General features: G+C 39.1%; 1 pseudogene; it reads left to right on the top strand.

Annotated features, from left to right (window-relative positions):
- The first annotated feature begins 4 nt into the window (after nt 1-4).
- Nucleotides 5-4,708, top strand: LOC100719469 (olfactory receptor 2L3-like; annotated as a pseudogene).
- The last annotated feature ends 11,112 nt before the right edge of the window (nt 4,709-15,820 follow it).

Below are 15,820 nucleotides of genomic sequence, written 5' to 3'. Positions count from 1 at the left end.
ATCCATGGAAAATTACACTCAGAGCTCCACTGACTTCATCCTGCTGGGCCTGTTCCCCTCATTAAGGGTTGGCACTGATCTCTTCATTCTCATCACCGTCATCTTCCTAATGGCCCTAGAAGGCAACCTAGCCATGGTCCTGCTCATCCTCCTAGACACCCACCTCCACACTCCCATGTATGTCCTGCTCAGTCAGCTGTCTCTCACGATCCTCATGTACATCTATACCACTGTCTTCAAGATGGCTTCTTTTTCTATCTGGAAAGAAGTCCATTTCCTTCATTGAGTGTGGGATCCATGCTTTCTTCTTTGTGACATTAGCATATTCAGAAGGACTGATCTTGATGTCCATGGCCTATGACTGGTATGTGGCTATTTGCTTGCCTCTGCATTATCCCCATCCAGATGAACAGAAGAGTATGTGTGTTGATGATCCTGGGATCTTGGGTAATAGGTGCTATCAATGCCTGTGCGCACACAGTATACATCCTCTGGGTGCTTTATTGCAGGTTGGGCCATCAATCATTTCTTCTGTGACGTCCCAGCCATGCTGTCTCTCTCTTGTAGGGACACCAGCATCTATGAGTATGTGTTCCTCAGCAGTGTCATCTTTCTCCTGGTTCCTTTCATTGTTATTGTGTCTTCCTATGGGAAAGTTCTCCTTGCCGTGTATCACATGTGCTCATAGGAAGGTAGGAAGAAGGCCTATTCCACCTGCACTGGTCACTTCATTGTGGTGACTTTCCACTACACACCATTTGTTTACACTTGTCTCCCCCAAAGTCCCTCCACTCTCCAGCAGATGACAAGTTTCTGGCTCTTTTTTACATCCTCATCACCCCAATGCTTACCCCTGTGATCTACAGCCTGAGGAGCAAGTTGGTGAGATGGGCGCTGAGAAGAGTGAGTGGAAATTTTGCTCTATAAAATGTAGGTAAATTCTTTTTCTCAGTATGCTCACAAGTGAAAAATGTTTCATGTTCAGGTATCTTGAGCTAAATTTAATCCATACAAGTAATGACTTAATATTTATTATTACAATTGTGTATTCTAGAGAATCTTGTTTCATTATTCTTGCCTCAGTCCAGTAAATAAAAATACATTAGCATGATTTATTGATGTGTCAGTAATATTTTATTGACTTGAAAAAATGAAATGGGAAATCCAGGTGCCTTTGCAAACTTTATGAATATGAGGTGTGATCAATGATTTACTGAGTAAAAGAGATGTGACTTCAAAAAATGAATAGAAGAATCTGTTGCTAATCCTAATAAACCTCAGTAAGGTGAAGCTAAGATGATCACTATCAAAATTGGGAAGATCATTAGTAATTACTTAGAGTGCACTTGTTCAAAAAAGCTAAAGAATCAGAGGCAATGAGTAGATTTTGTGATATGTATAAATTACAAGAATTGAACCAAGATGTTCAATATCTCTGAATAAGCCAATAGCGGTCAATAAGTCAATAAGCCAATAAACTAAGAAGCAGTGATTAAAAACTTGTCTGTTAAGAAAACCATAAGAAGTGATGGATTTACTACTGAAAATAATGGGAAATTAGGAAGATCTCATTCAAATGCTTTTCACCCTTTTTTAAATGCAGTTACAAAGAAAGGAGTGTTTTCAAAGAAATTACCCAAAGCTAGCATTACCTCATTTCCACATATGGACAAAGACCTAACTAAAAAGGAAATCAGTGTGCTAACTTCATTAGTGAAATTAGATGCAAAGATCCTCAACAACTGCTGGCATATGGAATACAAATCATTTTTTAAAAATGTGTATGTCATGACCATGCAGGCCTCATTTTGTGAATGCGAGGATGATTCAGCATTTGTGAATCACTAAATGTAAAACATCACACAAACAGAAGCCAGGATGAAGTCAAATAAGCATGTTTGTGATTGGCTCATTATCTAGTGCTGGGATTGGCAGTGTGAGTGCTGCACCCGCCCAGGGGTGGGGAGCTAGAATACCATTTAAGGGAAGGAAGGAGGCATACTTTTTGATTTCACTCAGTTCACTCTTGCCGCTTGTGGCTGTCATGAGTTATTGCCACCAGCCAGGCCTCTCTTCCTTGGAGCCAGTTGAGTGTGGACTGAGACCTCCAAAAGCTGTAAGCTAACTAAACTTTTCCTTCCTTCATTTGGTGTTTTGTCTCAAAAATGAGAGCAAAATAAGCTAAATAGAATTTGGTACCAATGGAGTGTGGTTGTTGCTGTGAGTATACCTGACCTTGTGGGAAGAGTTTGGAAAGGTTTGAGGATCTTGCCTGAAAGAGTATCCCTTGAACAGTTTAGACTGCTTTGCATGGGAGATTCTGGTCAGAGCTCAGGAAACCAGAAGGGTGAGAGTAAGCGTGCTAGTAAAGACGAGGCTTGGGAGGTATCTGCTGGGAAGAAGGACTGCATTGGTTGTTGGACTCCAGTTGATGAGTGTTATGGCTTGGCAAAAGTTTGTCTGCATTTTGGTCATGTCCTGAGACTTTTCCCGAGACTAAGATTGAGGATGGTAGACTGATTAATCTGACTGAAGAAATTTCAAGGCAGTCGAATGTTGAAGCCATGGTATAGCAGTTGTTTGGGGTTTATAGTCAAATTTATATTGTGAATCAACAGGAAAGAGCCAAGCAGGGTGATTTAAAAATGTATGAGTTTGCCCAATATGTGTGCTCTGGACTGTGAGGATAGAGCTGAGATTGTGACTTATGAGAATGAACAGGAAAATTAAAAAAAAAATGAATGCAGGCATCACAGGAAGAGGCAGAGGTTGAGACCATACTCAGAAGTGACATACATCAGATTCACACTATAAGCATCACGTTTCCTGTGGTATGAGAAATGGAAAAAGTAAATAAGATCAGACTGAAAAACAGTTCTTTTGAAATGGAATGAAACTGTTCAAAAGCAAAGAGAAACTGGTGTGGGGGAAAGGAAAAAATATAGCTATTTGATAGTTATGATATTTATACTACTAATTTCTCTCAGTTCATTGAAAAGACTTTTCAATTAAATACCCATGTCTTGAATGCTGAGTAATTAATTTAAAGACAAAAATACACAATTAATTAACCATTATTACTTTTCTATTTCTCATTTTCTCTGGGTCTGCATCTGTGTTTGTGTCGTGTGTGTGTGTGTGTGGTACTGGGAATCAAACTCAGGACCTTGCACTTGTCAGGGAGTAGCTAGGCCACTTAACTATATCTCTGGCTCCTGCTATACTACTAACAGTTTTCAAACATTTATTATGTTTTTTTTTTTCTCTTTAAGAGAAAGTTTAAAAATCATAGAACAATAAAGGTTATGAAGAAATCTTCCTAGGTATGCAGAAGTCCTCAGAAGGAAGTGAGATGAGTTTCTGTTTTCCTTGACATAGAGCTGGGATTTATCTGACAGGGTTCTACAGAAGTTACATAGCATAGTATGTCCCTGGAGCTTAGCAGTGGTGTATGGAAAGTGTCATTTTTTTTTTTTTGACTCTCAGTAAGAAATGATTTCTATTCAAAGGTGACTATTTCTAGTAAAACTGGCACTATTTCAAAACAGATAAAAGGAAAGTATAGAAAGCTAATATATAAAAGTCTTGCATAAGCACACTACAACTACTGTGTGACTGCTGTGTCCCTCTTGGGGATGGAGACCACCCAGATCAGGAGATCTGTCCTTGGATGGATGACATGAGCTTGACCATGAGCACTTAGTGTTTGCTTTGGTTCCAACTAATTCACATTCTATTACAAAATGCCAAATGTTTGGGGCTTGTTTATTTCAACTCTTATGAAGAAAATATTTCTCAACATAATTGATCTTCTGCTCATGTCATAATATAGAAAAGGGCAGTAATTTCTTTATTGTGAAAATGTTAAATCTTCTTACCCAGGTGATACTTTAATTTGGAGAAACATAAATTTTGTTCTTGGTGCTGACCGTGACTTTCCAAGTACTTACTAAGCACTGAGTACACCTTGGGAGACCAAACGCTCTCTTTCCATTCAAAGTAGAGAAAAAGCAGAGTGCATGGAAGTTAGGCTCATCCATATGTGCTTTCATTGCAATAAGTAGACTCTATGTATAACTTTCTCCTTCTCAGCGCTTTACCATTTTAAAGACTGCAAAATCTGAACTTGGAATTCACTCTCTGTTTTCCTCCAGGACTTGTTTCTGTCTGATAAACTTCTCTTTTTGGTAACTGATGAAAAGAGAATTTGGAATCTGACATTGTCATGTAAAGTACTTAATGAAAAGCTGAGAAGTGAGTTAATCCCAATTTGAACAGGACATTGAATGCTCTGAAATGGATGAACCTTTAAAGAGTGACCATGTCGGGGAGAATCTGCTCTGAAGTTTGCAGTGCTAGGCAGTTTCCACTGCACATCTGGGAATGAGGCATGGAAGGTTTTCCCCATCCCAGAATACAATACATCCTCACTTGTGTCCTGCGCATGCGCTCCATAGAGGCCCGTGAGAAAGCCTTTGCCACCTGCTCCTCCCATTTGGCTGTGGTAGGTCTCTTTTATGGTGCTGCCATCTTTATCTACATGAGACCCACATCCTACAGATCAGCCAATCGTGATAAGGTTGTGTCAGCCTTCTATACTATTTTTTCTCCTATGGTGAACCCCATGATCTATAGTTTGAGGAACAGTGAGGTCAAGGGAGCCTTGAGGAAGTATGTGAGGCAGTGTGCTGCCTTAAGAAATGAATGAAAGGTCATTGAGTTGCTCTAACACTAAGCACTTATTAAAATCTGTGCTGAGGATTTCCTACTCTGAAGTCACATATACACACACGCGGTCTGTTTGATGCTCTTCCCATTACAATTTGGATGAATGAGTCTGCAGAGCTTGGATTTACATACTTTCACTACTAAATCAACTTGGTGTTTTGCAAAACTATACATCAGAAATCTTTAGTATAAATTTTTATGTCATGTTCCACAATACATTTCTATTATGAAATGCAATATTAGTGCAATCATGGGAATTACCTGTTGCTATTGGTTACCAACCAGGGATTACTTTGTACACAGCCGAATAAGCATATGTGTGACTCTTCTTCAAATAGTAACACTGGGCTTCCACACAAGGACACACACATTCTCGGAGACATCTGGTCCACCTCCTCACAGAGCCTTTCCCACTCATGTGCCAGTGAAAACCCACACCCTGCACATGGGCACTGATCTGCTCTTCATCCACGCCTTTTAGTTTGACTATTCTAAAACTTTGTATGAGTAGAATTCAAAGGTAAATCCTTCTTGTGTTTGACTTTTCTTCTGCAAGAATTGTAAGATATACATATCCTACATGGTTCCACATTCCAACAGCTTACATTTATTGGTTGTTTTGCAATATATCCTGTCTCAGTATAATACTATTTGTTGTATTTTCATTGTTTTGTTGAAAATCATTTGTTATGCATTTAATTTGGACCTGAGATGCTTAAAGCTACTATAAAACACTTGTGTGATCACTTTATTTCTCTTGGTGCATATCTGATGAATTTTTGTGAAATATTTTGAAGTGTGTAATTTTAGAGTTTGCATAGGATTGCACACAATTCATATGCTTTACATATTACAAAATTCTTTTCAATTTAGCCCAACTATTGACTACCATGAAATTATGTTGATTCAATTTGCATATTCCCACTGAATAAACATTTTAAAAGTTTACAAGCTATCATCATATTTCTTATTTACCTAAATCATTTTTAAGAAGTGCTTAGTGTTTGTAAATGGGATCTATAGCTACTCGAGAGGAAACACATCTATTGATCCAAGGCTAAGACATGCATAAGTTTATGAAAACTTTGAGAACTAAAATTATACTTTGACTTATTAGGCATTATCATGCATATCCTAACAAAGCTGCTATAATTTAATGTCTGAAGCTCAGTTATTTTAGCTAAAATGTCTATACACTTTTTCCCCAAATTTTCTAACTGGAAAGATCAGACTTTTCATTTTGTTCATGCAAAAGTAATAAGGTGCACCTTCTGCACTGGGAAAAGAGGACACTCAACATCCGAGTGCTTTTCATCAAAGAAGCAATTTACTAAAACATAAAATTATAGTAAAGAAGGAGAAAGTAGGACCTCAGATATACAGGGACATTTCCTTATCTTTTAACACCAATTCATTGTGAAAGTGTAACAGGTTTCAAGCAATAAACTCAACACTTTTGAAGTGGTTGTTGAATTACAATGGCATTCAGTAGGAACAAACATTCATTTTTATATGTTTCATAAGTATATGTGTTTGCACAGAATCTAAAGACAAACTGAGTGAATTATAAATCATGCCTATCACCATATTTAGAGATTAGTAATTTAATTATTTTACTTTGATTATGTTTAAATATTCTCTGACTCCCGTGTATCCCAGTGTTTCCTTCTATTGTATTGTGTTTGCTGGGAACTGTCCCCACTGTCATGTGACATGAGAAGTACAATAGGAGAGTCTGGAGGAGACACTTTCAGGAAGCACAGAGGTGAGGTAATGCTGCTCTATTTGGAAAACATAACAGCAGACCCTGGACTAGAGGCTGCAGGAGGAGCCTGAGGGGACCTGAGTATCCCTGCAGAGTCTCCTGTGTTACCAGCAAACCCTTATGCTGTTCTTCTGGTCTGCTCCAGTGAACACAGGCAGATTGAGATGAAAGGGTAACTCAGATGAGCACTGGGCTTTCACAGTGTCCTCAAGACACAATACCTGATCTTTGGAGGAAAAGGGGTTTAATTTAATAACAAATATGTAACATCTTAATAAAAATCATTGTTAACTTATTTGACACAGCAAAATAAAAATATTGACATTAAAAGTCTTCTATTACTTTGGGACTAGATTTAGTGTCTTGTTTTATTTCCCTCCTTAATTTACTACCCATCCTTGTAAACTGTGTTCAGTGCTAATGCTCATTTTGAGAGATAAAGAAGAGCTTGTTTAGCAAACATTCCTTGTGCACCTCCCTCTGACGTGTTCCAGACATCTCATGTTAAAATATCTTGCATGCAGGAGCTGGGCAGATGGGGAAGCAATGCTACACCTGGTGCAGTCACACAGTAGAAAGACACAGATTCTCTTTTACCTGCTGTAGACCAATACACATCCTTTTATTGACTTACACAACAATCAGAACTCATTCAGGCAAAATCACTTTAAGAAAGTCGGTCTGTCTCTTCTGTCCACAACCCTGTAGCCCGTGGTCTATAGGAAAAGTGGATTCATTCACCACTCTAGGAAAACCCTGAACTCTTTTTTTTTTCTGATGGAAAAGGAGCTCAACCAAGTCATGTCTAAGATCCTGTACATACTGAATGGTTCACTGTAAAATGTCCCTTGATATCAGGGATCTTGATATCAAGATCCCCAACTGCTGTGTGAGGGTTATGGGGAAAGGATGAAATAAAAGAGACAGATTTAGTAATGAATGATGGGGTCTGGTCAATGCATGAGGCTGGGCAAAGACACAGACACTCCAGCCCAGCTACTGCTTATTGGCTGCATATGATTCTGGGTTGGTGGAAGATTCAGAGTTGGACAACTCAGCAAGCAGTGGAGAACCCCGTGATGACTATGAGGGGGAGGAAGCTGGCTCTCACTCTGGGGTCTTCTTATTCATCTTAGTACTTTTAGTTTAGTCTTAGTGGGTGGGAGATGATGGCCCACCCCAAGAGTTAATGGGAAGTCTCCAAGGGGTGATACCATAATCCCAAGCCTCCATTTATCCCTTAGGGAAAATGATTCAAAATTAGCCATTGTGAATTCCTGACCCCTGACACCTTGCCATATAATGAGCTTTGGGTACTGAGGGGTAGGAATGAAATGCCTTATGGGAAGAAGAAATGAGGGAGGCATGCCCAGGAAAGTAATTTGATTTATGTATTTTTTCAGGACAACAACTCCTCCTCCCTGATCTTATCCTTCTCTGCCAATTCTGACCTTAACTCAGTCTCCTTCCCCTGTGCGTCCCCAGGGACTGTTCACACAGAAGGAACTTCTCTGGCATCTTCTCAGGACAACCTGGTTCCCTCTGCTACTGTTGCCTTACATGATGGCAGCAGAATTGTCCCCAGATGACAGAGGCCAGGCACTTGAGCCAGCAGGTGCCATTGTCGTCCTTCCGTGCTGCTACCAAAATACTCACCCCCTTCTGCAACCTTGGTCTCAGCTCCTGTCCTGAGGACCCTCCCACCAGCCCCTGGTTCTCAGGACAGTAGCAGTGAAGTGACTCAGTGTATAGATGTCAGCTCTGGGGGCCGGAAGAACAATGTGAGTGCAGCCAGAGACCATCCTGTGTGGAATCCAGATGGTGAGGGCATGGTGAGGTGGTGAGGACCCAGGGTCAGCTCTGCAGGGTGGGGTGCTTTCTGGGAGCCCTGAATGATCAGGTCCAACTAGCGATCAGAAAGTCCAGGAAACCCCTGATTAGGCTCTGTGTCACTCAGTTTTAGCTGTGCTCCACTGAGTCTCCTTCCAGGTCTTCCTCTGTTCCTGTCCCTTGCTTTCTCTCTCTCCATTCTCTTTAACACAGAAACTAAGTTACATGTGCTAAGAACTCAGAACTGTTAACCAAAACACAGCAACTTGAGAAAGCCTAAGACACTCAAGAGCAGGGTCCTGTGTCCAGAAGGACAGGAAAAGTGTGTTTAAAGCAAGAGAAACTGTTTTACGAGGTTTAATGGTAGTGTGCTTTTTATTGGAATCATATTTTTAAAATGTGAATATTAAATGTAAATTGAGATCACCCCTTATATAACATGTTGACTCCAGAAAGTTTTTTTTTTTTTTTTTTTTTTTAAATTTTAAAATTTGGTAAATGAGCACAAAAATTACACTAGATAATTGTAACAGTTTGGCCTAAACGCAAACAAATTATTTTGTAAGCATTTACTTGTAATTCATACTACACAGTTTCTAAATGGCCCATTTAATTATGCCTTTAACTTGTTCTTACTTCGAGTGCTCAAAGAAGTTTACATTAGAAACTATCGGGCAATTTACCTCTGAAGGATACAGAGCAAATGCGTGTTTCCAGGACATACTGTGTTATGGGGAAGGACCCACGGAGGTGATGTCACCAGGTCTTCCTGCAGTGCTGTGGTAGTGTCTGATAGTGCCAATGTATTTTTACTTTTCACTTTGAGCGAAAGTACATCTCTGTCAAAAGTATCTGTCATAAAATGGTCAGTACATGCGAAGCGATAGAATAGGTAAAATGTCATGAAAAAAAGCCCTGTTTCTCTGAACTGCAACATTGGTAGTGACTGGTGTGGCTCTGTTGGGGACAGTGGTGCCCCATGCTGGGAGATGGACTCCTGACCAGGTGACATGAACATGACAATGCATTCTGTGTTTGTTTGGCTGCTGACTAATCAAAACCTAGTGCTAGAATGGGACTTGTTTATCTTGATTCTTGTAAAGTAGAAATTTCTGATCACAAGAACTTTATGCTAATACCTGGAAAACCCAGAAATTTCTTCTTTTTGAAAATGTACATTACTTTTCTCATAGTACTCTTGAATTTGAAGGAAACTACAATTAAACAAATGCTGCTGGGGCTCTTTGAGTTCATTGTAAGTACTTAGTAAGTGCCCAGCACATTGCTGAGGACAGAAAGTAATCAGAAATTAGCCTACTTATAACCATAAATGCAGTTGTCCTCAAGTTTTCCCAAGTATTCCCAAGTTGTTAAAATTTGCTCTAAAATTTTAAAGACTACTCATTCTCAATTTTCGTAGTCATTTATTGCCTGCCTCTAGCATTTCATTCTCCCTTTCATGTATTTTGTCTAAAAAATGACACAGTCAAATTTGAAAGCTATGATCTACCAGTAATTTTCAGTGGAAACTGAGAAATCCATGGGCCAACATCTGAATTATTCTATGTGCAGATACTTCTAGTACATGATCATTTCATTCACTGTGCAATATTGTTACAGATACCTAATATAGCTTAATTCTCTTCCTGTCAAATTTTTACTCGTTCCTCCCCCTATTACTGATCACTGAGATTGATAATCTCATGTTTGATTGTTGATGACTGTGTCATGGCTAACCACTTATTTTATTAAAAAGAATAAAGGATTCAAGGCTCTCTCCAAGGACATGGAGGAGTCTATCTGCCTCAAATCAACACCTCTAGTGTGTAGTCAGTGAGGGTATTTTACAGTAAGCATCTGAGAGCAGAGGAGTGCAGAGTAACTGCCTATCTCTACAACTTCATTATCACTTGGACCCTCTGCAGCTCACCAGCCCCTTCCTGTGGAAAGGAAACTTAGAATTCTCTTCAGGTGCTTGCGTCTGCACATTTGGTATCTTTGTCTTGGCACAGGACAGGAGTAGGTGTTGGTTATGTGCTCAGCAGGAGAACATTTGGAGCAGCTACTTATAACTATAAGAATATTTCTTTGTCTCCATTGTGTGAGTCCATTCCAGTTTAAACATTGAATTGAGTGGTACACATAGTTTCAAGGACCGAATAACAATCAGTGATGGAGGAGAATCAGTTCTGAATTCTGCCACTTTGGGCAATTTCCAATACACACTTGAGAAGCCTCATGAAAAGAGGCTATTTACCTTTTGCATTCATTGTTCTTAAGACAGTGCTCTTTGTGTGGCCCATTCGCAAAGCAAATTCTGTATCAGGAGTGTGATGCACAAGCTCCACAATGTCTTATCCTCTCACCTCACAGTGCAGTGGACACTAGAGGTGTGAGAGGTGTGTTTTATGTATTATAGTTGGCAAGATAAAACTAGGAGATGGAGCAAAATGTCAGATGATTTGACTTCTATTCTCCAAGGAAACAAAAAATGAAATCTTATGGCCATATTTTGATAGTCACAGGAAAATACAACATGAGAAAAGCAGAGAGGAAAGAGAGAGATTCTGGGAACACATTTCTCATAGAAATGGAAGTGTTCTGATGCCTCAAAGCTAGTGGTCTCTGCTAGGTAGAGGCAGATTTTCACTTTGGGTTGAGGCACTGTAGGTCGTAATGCAGGGAACCATCTTTCTCATTTTAAGTGTCCTATATTATCCAGATATCCTGCCGTGGAGACATTTGCAGAAGTTTTCTCATTAGTTCTCAGAGACAGATGGAATATAGTAGTGATTATATTATTATGATGAAACAAGACCTTTTCTCTTCTTCCAATTATTTAACTGACTCACTTTTGGTGGACAAAAGAGAAATACATGATAATCTCAGTGCCACATGCTCTTAATTCTACCTATGGAAACTGAGGCAGTTAAGACACAGTTTAGTCTAAGATGAGCAAGGTAAGCAGACAGTGCCTTGAGATAAAATATAAACACAGGAGGAGTTTATATTTTATCTGTATCTGTGTGGAAAAGCAGCAGTGCATATTTCACAGTTTAAAAAAGTATGTGATATCATTTCTTTGTTTGGCATCAATTAAAGTTTGGTATCATTACATAGTCAACAGTGTGGTGCTTACCAGGAGCCCTCTAAAAAGTCAATGAGTGGAAGTTTGTCAAATGTGCAGTTCTCAAGTATAGACCCATAATTCATACTCACAAAATTACACTTCATAATACCGTATCATAGAATAAAAAATTTAGAAGTATATTTTGTTGCTTATATTGCATACACAGAGATTTAATTTGGAAGGAGATGCATATGTGCTTTTTCTATACTGATGAACTCCTTTTATATATCAAGCCATCATTATTTACAATTTAAATCTGAAAACAAGTGAGTAAATAAATAAAACCATGGTAGCTTGCAATAATTCCTTGGGAATTATTTCCATACATCTATTGAATGTAGTATGATGTTATCACTTTCCTTAATGCAGTGTGAAATTATATAAGCTAGTACTTACTGCTGGATCTTTATGCTATGTTAATCTTAAATGAAATGTAGTACCATAACTGAGGTCTCAGAGATCACACCTTATAACATCAGCATTCTTAATACATGACACTAGTCTCTGAACACATACATGATCAGATAATACACTTGTAGCTTCCTCTTTTCTCAAATTTATTACAGATACTAAAAAGAAACATCCTGAATTCACATTTACAACTATAACTCCCTCTCTACCCTGATAGATTGCATATTCACATAAATTCAGTGTGACAACACAGTTTATTACAAATGACTCTATAATCACTTCTCAGATCCAATGACTCCTGATATTCAAGACGTACTTTTTCCACTCCATGGAGTCAGTTCATTCTTGCTAAGCATTCTGCATTAAAACTGTGCACATCAAAACATAGCTTGTTCTTTCTCAGTATATTTTATCTCCAAATTGTGATTACTTTCAGCATGTACATTTCCCACTTTACAATTGTATTGAACTGATCATTGCATACAGTATTATGGTTATAGGAAATTAGCCTACTCTGGAAAGGCTGTTCAGCATCACTTGTAGGAAACCATTTCTTCAGGCTTATTTCCTGACCTGAGATGGGGACCAATCAAATGAAAGACAGAATGACACAGAGATGGTTTATAATGAAGGGGCCAGGGAACTCTTCCCTTCAGTGAGCAGAGAGCACAGAGGGTCTCAGTTGCTTTGATTTTATTCGCTCAGACTTGGGAACAAGCAATTAAAATAGTGTAGGATTTGTCTGCTTCTGAATATCTGAAGCATGTGCCCAGGTAAACCACTGCATCTCAGCTGGGCTGGCTATTCCTTAGAACCTGCAACATACTACCATTCCTGTTTACCAAATGAGCACAGCTCGCTGTGTTTCTTCTTTGTGCTCAAAGATGTGGTCAGTTAGGCCTCAAGTCTCATTATCTTGCCTCCCATATGTTTGTCTTTTGGTTTTTGTAATATCAACAGCTGAATATCAATCACTGTTGTTCATCTCTAGGGCACATATGTAGTGTACTTGTTTGTCTTGAGGTCTTTCCATTAATGACTGGCCCTTATTCCACAGGTACAATGTATTTGTATTAGCATTTTTCAGGGCATAGCCTTCTCTGATTGTCGATACTAACCCATTTGTCCCCTCTCTAAGGAAGTGAATGACTTGAGGGGCAAAGGGATCATACCGTTGTGGTTATGTCTAACTGAAGAGGGCTACAGTTTTACTGGCACTCAGAGATACTTACCATAGTGCTTGTCTAAATGCCCATGACAGATCCTGGCAGGCATTGACAATGGAAAATGTTTCCTATCTCCTGGGTTATTTTCTTTAGTTATCATCTGAGAGATGACACTCACATTGCAGAGGACTGCAGAATCAATATACAATGGTAAAACATGGGGAGGACTTTTCTATGGTCACATGATCTAAGAGGTTATCCACACCATATGTCCATTTTCTGTGATGATGCAAGCAAACCCACACCCTCATACCATTAGGGTAACCAGTCCTTACAATTTCTGCCTCTCTGTGGGCTACCATAACACTTGTAGCTTCCTTTTCTTTTAAATGCTCTTTTACTTTTCACACTGTAATTACACCAGTATGCCACTTATGTCACCAACAGAAGTGAAAACATTAAGTGTAAACTTTCCAGGATCATGAGCAGTTTGTGACCTATTCCTCCTTTTTGTTTTTGTAACTGTCATTAAAATGGGCAGTCCTATTCCAAAAGACATTGTGTGATCATAAATCATTTCATGTTTTTAACAACTCAGTTCCCAGTGCCAAGTTCTGAGCTCTAGCCACTCTCCCTACTATCATTCTTTCTAAGTAACCAGATGGGTTATTTAGTTTGAATTTTCTCTGGGGCTATGCATAAACCATGCTAGATAAAAGACCATTCAGTCTCTCCAAAACTAAGGGTAACTTGCTTCAAAGAGTTGATAGCAAGCTGTACATTATCCATATGATCAGTTATGCAGCCTTGGGGTAACTTTTTTGTTTTAAATAGGATCCAAAGACTGATAAACAAAATCGAGACACAGGGATGGACAGTTCATCATCCCCTGTGGCAACACAGTCCAACGACATGGTTACATAGGCTTGGCAAAGTCAGTAACAGGAACAGGAAAAGCAAAATGGGGATGAGTATGCGAAACTAAAGAGGTGATAAAAAATATTTAAGATCGATAACTATAGTAATACTAGTGTTGTGGAGCTGCAGGAGAAGAGGGAAATACAGTCTGCAGAGCATCAAGCATTGGATAAATGCTTGCATTAATAGCTCTTAAATCCTAAAGCTGATACCACCTCCCCTGACCTCTTTGGCAAAACAAAAGCAGAGGCCTTCCAATGGCCAGTGAAAGGCTCAATAGGTCTCAACTTCAACTGCTCTTCTATTAATATCCATAAGTGAGTTAACTTCTCTTTTGATATGGGGATATTTATTCATTCTAACAGGAACATCAGCTTCCAGTGAAAGAGTCATTTTTGGAGTGGAAATCCACAATTGCATCCATTATTTTTTTTCTCATATTTAAGATTTACTTGTTTATTCCTCTGATAGACTTTTGTGGTTTGAGATTACTCTGCCAATTTTTTCCATCCAAATATCTGCATTGGCATTCATCAGTCCTTAAAAACATTTTCCCTTAATCTCAACAATATACATGGGTGACTGGCCTGTGATATTCTAAGTGAAGAACATCTCTTTGTAGAAGGTACTACTACCTCTTCCATTCTATGAGATCTGTTATTAACGGTGGCTTGAGATTACATGACAGGTAAAATGAGCATCTGTGCAATATAAACTCTTGGTTCAAAAAGTCAGACATCATGCAACTGAACCACACCTGAATTTCCCCCAAATATTCTGAATCAATAATCCCAGAGAGCATTTTAACACCCTGCAGGTTCAACTTAGTTTTTCCCTAAGTCTAACCCACAGTACCTAAGCACAGATGTCCCAAGATTTCCTTGGGGATTTTCCCTCTGCCAATCAGAGTCACTTGTTCAGCAATGGGAAGGTCTAAACCTACACTTTCCAGGTTCCTGCTGGTAAGGGATTCAACTGTCCTTTAGAGTGCCACTGAGCATTAGGGCTTCAAAACTGTACTAGGATATGCCTTTATTGTATTTTCATCCTGGGCCTCAGTTCTCATCTGTTTTCTGTCAGTGGCTGCCACCTTTGTGATATTCAGAATGCCATTGATTAGCCCAGTGACTTCATTTATACATCCATGGGAGAGGTGGGGTTTTCCATTCCAGGAGAGGGATAATGACAACTTTTTCATCTTGGGTTGAGTGTACTGTTCAAAAACATGCCCAATTTTACCATAATCAAAATATACTACTTTTAAAACACTTACACTTAGTTCATGTAAACTGTCAATCCACAAATTCTACCTCATTGCTCTGGTAGCTGATGCTTTCAATTTGGTTTAATTCTGAATTCTCATCATCATTTTCATTCTGGATTTTGCCTCATCTCCCTGGCTGAGGAAATTTTCTTCATGCACTGACTTTTGCTTTTCTTTCTCATTGGTTTCACCCATATCTGCTGTTGAACTCCATGTTGCTCATTCCCCACACCTTTTGGTCAGGCAGATATTCCCTGGACAGGTGTCTGGATAACCCTTGTAGGAAACAGGCCTACTCTGGTCAGGTCCCTGTTTGGATGCCACTTGTAAGGAATCACTCCAGCTAGTTGTTCCCTGACCAGAGAGTGAATAATGGTAAAAGAAAAAAAAATGAAGCACAGTGGATTTAAAGTACAGAAATCATAGTAATATTGCTTTTACTGTGTAGAGCAACTCAAATGTGTGGTTACTTTGTTTTTATTCACTCAGAAATCGGCACAAAAGTACCAGAGTACCAGATTTAGAGTACCAGAATGTTTCTCTGCCTCCTTATTTAAAGTCTTTCCCAAGGTAAGCAGCTTCCTCTCAGCTGTGCTGGCTTTGCCCCG

The sequence above is a fragment of the Cavia porcellus genome, unplaced genomic scaffold, assembly GCF_034190915.1.
Source record: "Cavia porcellus strain 051 isolate PalLab524CR breed Dunkin Hartley unplaced genomic scaffold, mCavPor4.1 scaffold_2, whole genome shotgun sequence".
Lineage (NCBI taxonomy): Eukaryota > Metazoa > Chordata > Mammalia > Rodentia > Caviidae > Cavia > Cavia porcellus.
The sequence above is the reverse complement of the archived record's forward strand: the minus strand, read 5'-3'. Positions and strand labels throughout refer to the sequence as shown.